The sequence below is a fragment of the Arachis stenosperma genome, chromosome 9 (assembly GCF_014773155.1).
Source record: "Arachis stenosperma cultivar V10309 chromosome 9, arast.V10309.gnm1.PFL2, whole genome shotgun sequence".
NCBI classification, from domain to species: Eukaryota; Viridiplantae; Streptophyta; class Magnoliopsida; order Fabales; family Fabaceae; genus Arachis; species Arachis stenosperma.
The window spans coordinates 55,037,779-55,045,345 of record NC_080385.1 but is presented as its reverse complement, the minus strand read 5'-3'; the positions used below and the strand labels follow the sequence as shown (position 1 = coordinate 55,045,345).

The 7,567-nt window shown below is 39.3% G+C and overlaps 1 non-coding gene across 1 annotated transcript; it reads left to right on the top strand.

Moving 5' to 3' along the window:
- The first annotated feature begins 4,482 nt into the window (after window positions 1-4,482).
- LOC130952175 (small nucleolar RNA R71) lies at window positions 4,483-4,586 on the top strand. Its single transcript, XR_009074356.1, has one exon. It is a non-coding gene; the product is annotated as a small nucleolar RNA R71 (small nucleolar RNA).
- The last annotated feature ends 2,981 nt before the right edge of the window (window positions 4,587-7,567 follow it).

Here is a 7,567-nt window from a genome sequence, read left to right as displayed (position 1 = left end):
CAATTGGGTTTCATACCATAATACGTTTAAGTTAATATTTGTGCTCAAATGCTAACTTAAACTTCAATATATTTGGCCCAGAAACCCTTTCAAAAGGTGGCGTTTAAGTTGAAGTTTAAGTTTCAGTTTAAGGTTAAACTGAAACTTAAACGTGGAATTGGAAGAAAGCAACCCAGGAAGGTAATTAATCGAACACGTTTAAGCTTCAGTTTAAGGTTAAACTGAAGCTTAAACGTGGTAATGAAGATTGCAACCCCTGGAGGCAATTTCTGGTCGAACACGTTTAAGCTCCAGTTTGAGGTCAAACTGGAGCTTAAACGTGGAAATGAGAAGGCAACCCTGGAGGAGTAAAAACGCCGAACACGTTTAAGCTCCAGTTTGACCTTAAACTGGAGCTTAAACGTGGGAATGAAGAAGGTAGCCTAGGAGTGTGAATGTCGAACACGTTTAAGCTCCAGTTTGAGGTCAAACTGGAGCTTAAACGTGGAAATGGCTTCCTGGAGCATAATGTGGTTCGAACACGTTTAACCTCCAGTTTAAGGTTAAACTGGAGGTTAAACGTGGAAATGCTCCCTTGGTGCCATTCTCATTCTGGCGTTTAACCTTCAGTTTAAGGTTAAACTGGAGGTTAAACGCCAGTTTCCTCTTTTCTCAGCTTTCATGATTCTGGCGTTTAACCTTCAGTTTAACCTTAAACTGAAGGTTAAACGCCACTTTCAGCTTTGGTGCATTTCTTATTCTGGCGTTTAACTTCCAGTTTAAGGTTAAACTGGAGGTTAAACGCCAGTTTCAGCATTATATGGCTTGGCACATGTGATCTTCAAGCTTCCTTTATTGATTTTGTTGCTTCTTTGCCTAGCCTCTTCTTCCCTTAAATCATCCAAACAATTGCATCAAAGTCTTGCAAAATTTCATGAGAATTCTTCCATTCATAGCATTCAAGTAATATAACTAAAACTCATGGAATTTGCATCAAAATTATACTGCTTGGATGATTCATTACTTTGTTGTTCATTTAACCATTCTTGGTTACTTTAAGCTCAAGAAAATGCATAAAACAACTAAAACTAACAGAAAAATGCTAGTGAAACTAGCCTAAGATGCCTTGGCATCACAACACCAAACTTAATACTTGCTTGTCCCTAAGCAAGTCCTGAGATATTTGAGAAGAAAGTATTAAACAGAAAGCAATGACATTGGCTATATTAGTAAGCATTTGAAGTTCATCAGAAGGGTTTTATGCGGAAAGTTGCAGCATCACTTTTTCATTCTTATCAGGTAGGATTATCACTTTTCCATTGCATCCATCAAACACTGCTATGGCCTCTTGTTATTCTTATGTCCTTGGCACTTTTGCCTTTCTTTGTTTTTCTTTTTCTTAGAGCTCCTTTGCTCCTTGTTTGCTCAGTGTCATGTGTTGCACAAGCCTTTGGCATTTTCTTTTTCTTATCAGTGCACTACACATATCCACTACAGGCATTTTAGTTCACATTTCTTCCTGAGACATTGGTGCCCAGCACCTCTTTGTGTGACTAAATGTTTTGTAACTAGGTTGCTCTTGATAATGGACTTTTGGTTGATAATCCCGGGTTAGTTAACAAGTTATCAAGTGTTGAAACACTCCACAGAACCTATTCATCCAAGCAGATCCTAGTACATAAACACCACAGGCATATGTCTCAAAAGTTCAAACCATTGGTGCCTAGCTTTATTTTCTTAATTCTTTTGCTGTTTGGTTGCCCTGTTTCAGTGGCTTTTCTTCTTCTTTTTCTTTCTTTTTCATGGCCAAAGACATTTATTCATCAAGATCCATAGACAATATTCAACTTCTACACAGAAAATGATAATTCTACACTCAATTCCAGTGAGCTAACTAAACAATCAAGCATGCATACCACCACTTGATTCTACTTGATTTGTCACTAATTGAGCCAAGTTACTTTTGTTCAAACTTTTCTTTTTAATTTTTGGAAACAGAACAAGCATGGCAAGCATTTGTTTAAGAAGGGTGAGTTATATCCAAACATCTAGGCATTCACTTTATTCAAAGCAGTAAACAGACAAACATACTAAAACTTCACATTACAGAAAGATTCAACAATTTCAGTTTAAACCAGAACAAGCATGCTTTTGTTTGCCTTTTAAAGAAAGGTCAAGGAACAACACCACCTTGTGAAATTTCTTGTTTTCTCTTTGTTGCCAGGAAACAATTTGATTTCTCCTTCTTCTACTAGTTATTGCATCATGTTCTTTCTAAGATCCTTGTTTCCTTTCCTGCAAAGAGTGACGAAGTTGCTTGTTTCTCAAGCACTTGAATGGTTAGCTCACTATATATGGGCAAGTGTCTGAGTCTTAAGTTGGTGTGTGAACACCAAACTTAGTCTCCTACTTACTCCTCTGCTCTTTGAATCCTTGAATTCTCCTTGGAATGAAGTTGCTGCTAAGGATTTTAAGCATTTCTGTGATTGCTTAGAATGGTTGTTCCTTTCATATAATTCAAAGGTTGTTGTGTTCAGTTAATCTGTATGGTGGAACACCAAACTTAGAGTCACACATTCCCCTTTAAATTATTGATCCACAAATTCATTGTTTGGTGTGAAACACCAAACTTAATTCTTTGCAATGCACAGAAACTACTTCACCTTTTTATTGAAACAAATAAAAGAAACAGCAAAAGAGTATTACCTCAGGTTGGGTTGCCTCCCAACAAGCGCTTCTTTAACGTCACTAGCTTGACGGTTGTCCCTTGTTAGGGTGGATTGTAGTGCTTGATGTCCTCTCCTCTCACTATGGAAACATCCCCATTTGATTCCTTCATGATTTCCAAATGTTCCATAGAAAGAACTTTCCTGATTGTGAACACTTGAGGGAGCTGAGAAGGAATGGGTTTAAGGCCAGGTGGGATTGGCAAATAATGACTTGATATCACTTTATCTCCCGGAGAGAAACCTTCAGTGGGAATTTTCTTGTTTCTCCACCCTCTTGGCAATTTCTTTACAATTCTTCCCTCTTTCTTGAGGATTTCTTCATTGACCCTTATGGAAGGAGGGTCCTTCTGAGCTGTTTCTATTGATTCTTGTGGCTTCAACTCTTGTAATTCTTGTTTGCCTTCAAAGGATTGTTTTAGAGTTTCAGCTGCTGAATTGCTTTCCTCCAAACACAGATTGCTATTATCCTCCTTAGGCTTTTCAGGTTCTGGTTCAGGCTCGGATGCAGGTTTAAAAACATGGAAAATGAGCTGTTTATCATGTACTCTCAAAATTAGCTCTCCTTGTTCTATATCTATGAGCGCTCTAGCAGTGGCTAGAAATGGCCTTCCCAGAATGATAGGGTGTAGGTATCTGTTGGAGGCTCTCAAGAAAGGGAATATTGATGCGGAGAGACTTAAATGTCTCTAAGAACCTTGAATATGTTTTCCCTTTTTCACCTCCTTCAAACCTCTGAGGGAATGGGGCTTTTGGTTTGTATGTTCCCAGCATGCCTTCCTTTTGCATTTCCTTGGCTTGCTCAGTTTCACTTTCCTGCTTAGCTTCTTCCACACCTTCTTTCAAGATTTCTGGCTCCTTTTCTGATGGTCTGGTCCCTTCTTCTTCTTCTGAGACTTCCTTCAATATGGTGATGGCCTTGCATTCTTCCCATCTCACTCCCTTTTGTTCCCCCTTAGGATTCTTTTCAGTGTCACTAGGGAACACTGCAGTCGACTTGGGGGTCTGTTGAGATAGCTCTCCTACTCGAGACTCCATCCTCTTGAGTTTTTCACCATGGTCCCTTAAGGTAGATCTCACATCATCCCTAAAGCTTTTCAACTCATTTATGTCCTGACCCATGTTTGCAAGTATTCCTTCTATCCTGTTTAATTGATCTTGAAATTGTTGGTTCGGATTAGGTTGGGCAGGTTGATTATTTTGGCCATGATATGGTGGTTGGGAGTAGGTGTTTTGTGTGGCTTGGTATGATCTTTGGTTGGAGTTTTTGTATGTGGAATTGTTATGTTGGTTGTGGTTGTAAGGTTTGTGGTTTTGTGGTTGGGTTTGCTGGTTTCCCCACCCAAAGTTTGGGTGGTTTTTCCATCCTGGGTTGTAAGTGTTGGAATGTGGATCATATGATTGCCTTTGTTGATTTCCTACATAATTGGCCTCTTCCCAATCACCTCCTTCAATGCTTACTTCCTCTTGATCTTGTGTGTGTATTGCAGCCACTTGCTTTGTGTCTAATTTCCTTGTGAGCTCTGCTAGTTGCTTGGCAAACACCTTGTTTTGGGCTAGAATTGTATCAACATGGTTCAGCTCCATGACTCCCTTAGTGTTGTGTCTCTCTGAAGCATAGTAGTACTCATTCTCAGCTACTGTCTCAATCACTTCAATGGCTTCTTCCACAGTCTTTTTCCTGTTCAATGAACCTCCTGATGAATGGTCTACAGCCTTCCTTGATTCATAAGAAAGTCCATCATAGAAAATATGCAATTGCACCCAGTCAGGGAACATGTTTGGTGGGCATTTCCTTGTCAATTCTTTGAACCTCTCCCATGCCTCGTAGAGCGTCTCACCATCTTGTTGTCTAAAAGTTTGAACCTCAGATCGAAGCCTATTGACCTTTTGTGGGGGGTAGAAACGTGCCAGAAACTTACTTTCCACCTCATCCCAGGTTGTTAGGCTGTCCCTTGGGAATGATTCCAGCCACTTAGCTGCCTTGTCCCTAAGTGAAAATGGAAACAAGAGCAGTTTATAGGCATCTTCCTGGACTCCATTGGACTTCACAGTGTCGCAAATTCTCAGGAATTTGGTGAGATGTTGGTTTGGATCTTCACTAGCACTCCCACCAAATGAACAATGATTCTCCACCAGTGATATTAGCTGTGGTTTGAGTTCAAAATTGTTGGCCTGAATGGGTGGTTTCTGAATGCTGCTACCACAATTCCCAGAGGTTGGGTTTATGTATGAACCAAGAACCCTCCTCTCAGGAATGGCATTGTTTCCATCAGCCCTCTCATGGTTGTGAAATTCTCTATCCATGTTGAGATCTAGAGCTTCCTCAAAGTTGTCCTCAGATTCTCCTTCAGATTTTTCCTCTCTCAGTACTCTCTTCCCTCTTGCTTCCCTTCTAAGTCTATGAAGGGTCCTCTCTGGTTCGGTATATGGAGGAGTTGATGTCTCTCCTCTTCTACCTGTCATACAAGAACACACCACATGCAACAAACAAGTGGAATACTCTTGGTTAATGGAAGAGTATGGTTAGAGCAGTTGAGGAATTAATTCAAATAGTTAGTGGGTCAGTGGGTTCATTGCTTGAATTTAAAGGCATAAAGAAAGAAGGCAAATAACAGAGTGCAGAAATTAAAAATTCAACAAGTAACTTGAACTAAATTATCAAAACAAAAAAAAATGCTCAATCTAGTTAACTTCCAATTTGAGAATTGTCAATCGAAAACCAATCCCCGGCAACGGCGCCATAAACTTGATGTGCATAAACTTGATATGCTACGATTTAGGAAATTGCACGATCGGCAAAATTCCTTCCGGCAAGTGCACCGGTTATCGTCAAGTAAAAACTCACAATAGAGTGAGGTCGAATCCCACAAGGATTGGTTGAGTGAGCAATTCGGATTAGAAGTATGTTCTAGTTGAGCGGAATCAAGATTTAGATGAGAATTGCGGAATGTAAAATTGCATGAATTAAAGAGCGAGAAGCTAAATTGCTGAATTTAAAAGGGATGGGGGTGATTGCATGAATTTAATTGCAGAATGTAAGAGAAAGTGGTAGATCAGAAATGGGGAATTCATTGGGTTTCAGGAGATATTGAGATCTCCGAATCAAAACGTTTTATCCCTTCCTCAACCAATGCATTCATTGAATTTTGCTTGGCAATCTTATATGATTGGATCCCAATCCGTTGGCTCACCAATTCTCTCTAAAAACAAACAAATTCCCAATCCCTTGGTTTAAATGTTCATAAGAAGAGATGATGCTCGATCACTGATTATACCACACAGTTTCATGAACCACAATTTGGTAGGATTACATGTCACAATATCCATCCAAACCCCAATCCAATTCACTGTGAGAAAGCTTCTCTAGCATGAATCCTCCATTCCTTTCCCAAGGTTCCGAAGGATTCCAATTATGGATAGTTTCTTTCCCAAGACAACTAACCAATGGAATTAGATCGAGAAGCTTTCTAACAAAATTCAAGAGAAAAGATTGAAGAAGAAGATAAAAACTATTATTGATTCATTGAATTACAATAGAGCTCCCTAACCCAATGAAAGGGGTTTAGTGAGTCATAGCTCTGAATTCAATTACAAGTATGAAAATAGCAAAATGATCCAAAGTTCCAAAGTGTCCCCCCCCAAAAAAGTCCTTACTAACTTCAATTCTATCCTATTTATACACTTTCTAAATTGAGCTTCTGTTGAGTTTCTTGGGCTTTGAGGCTTTTTCTTGATTTCCTTTTGCTTTGGGTTTATGATCCATGATCCTGATGAGGCTGTGATCCAATTCTGTAACATTCATTGAGCAAATTTAGTGATAAACAAGTAATGACACAAGACTCAACAAATTGAAGTTCCAGACTCATCAATTCTTCCGGCCCAATCCCATAAACCATAATATTCAATTGGGTTTCATACCATAATACGTTTAAGTTAATATTTGTGCTCAAATGCTAACTTAAACTTCAATATATTTGGCCCAGAAACCCTTTCAAAAGGTGGCGTTTAAGTTGAAGTTTAAGTTTCAGTTTAAGGTTAAACTGAAACTTAAACGTGGAATTGGAAGAAAGCAACCCAGGAAGGTAATTAATCGAACACGTTTAAGCTTCAGTTTAAGGTTAAACTGAAGCTTAAACGTGGTAATGAAGATTGCAACCCCTGGAGGCAATTTCTGGTCGAACATGTTTAAGCTCCAGTTTGAGGTCAAACTGGAGCTTAAACGTGGAAATGAGAAGGCAACCCTGGAGGAGTAAAAACGCCGAACACGTTTAAGCTCCAGTTTGACCTTAAACTGGAGCTTAAACGTGGGAATGAAGAAGGTAGCCTAGGAGTGTGAATGTCGAACACGTTTAAGCTCCAGTTTGAGGTCAAACTGGAGCTTAAACGTGGAAATGGCTTCCTGGAGCATAATGTGGTTCGAACACGTTTAACCTCCAGTTTAAGGTTAAACTGGAGGTTAAACGTGGAAATGCTCCCTTGGTGCCATTCTCATTCTGGCGTTTAACCTTCAGTTTAAGGTTAAACTGGAGGTTAAACGCCAGTTTCCTCTTTTCTCAGCTTTCATGATTCTGGCGTTTAACCTTCAGTTTAACCTTAAACTGAAGGTTAAACGCCACTTTCAGCTTTGGTGCATTTCTTATTCTGGCGTTTAACTTCCAGTTTAAGGTTAAACTGGAGGTTAAACGCCAGTTTCAGCATTATATGGCTTGGCACATGTGATCTTCAAGCTTCCTTTATTGATTTTGTTGCTTCTTTGCCTAGCCTCTTCTTCCCTTAAATCATCCAAACAATTGCATCAAAGTCTTGCAAAATTTCATGAGAATTCTTCCATTCATAGCATTCAAGTAATATAACTAAAA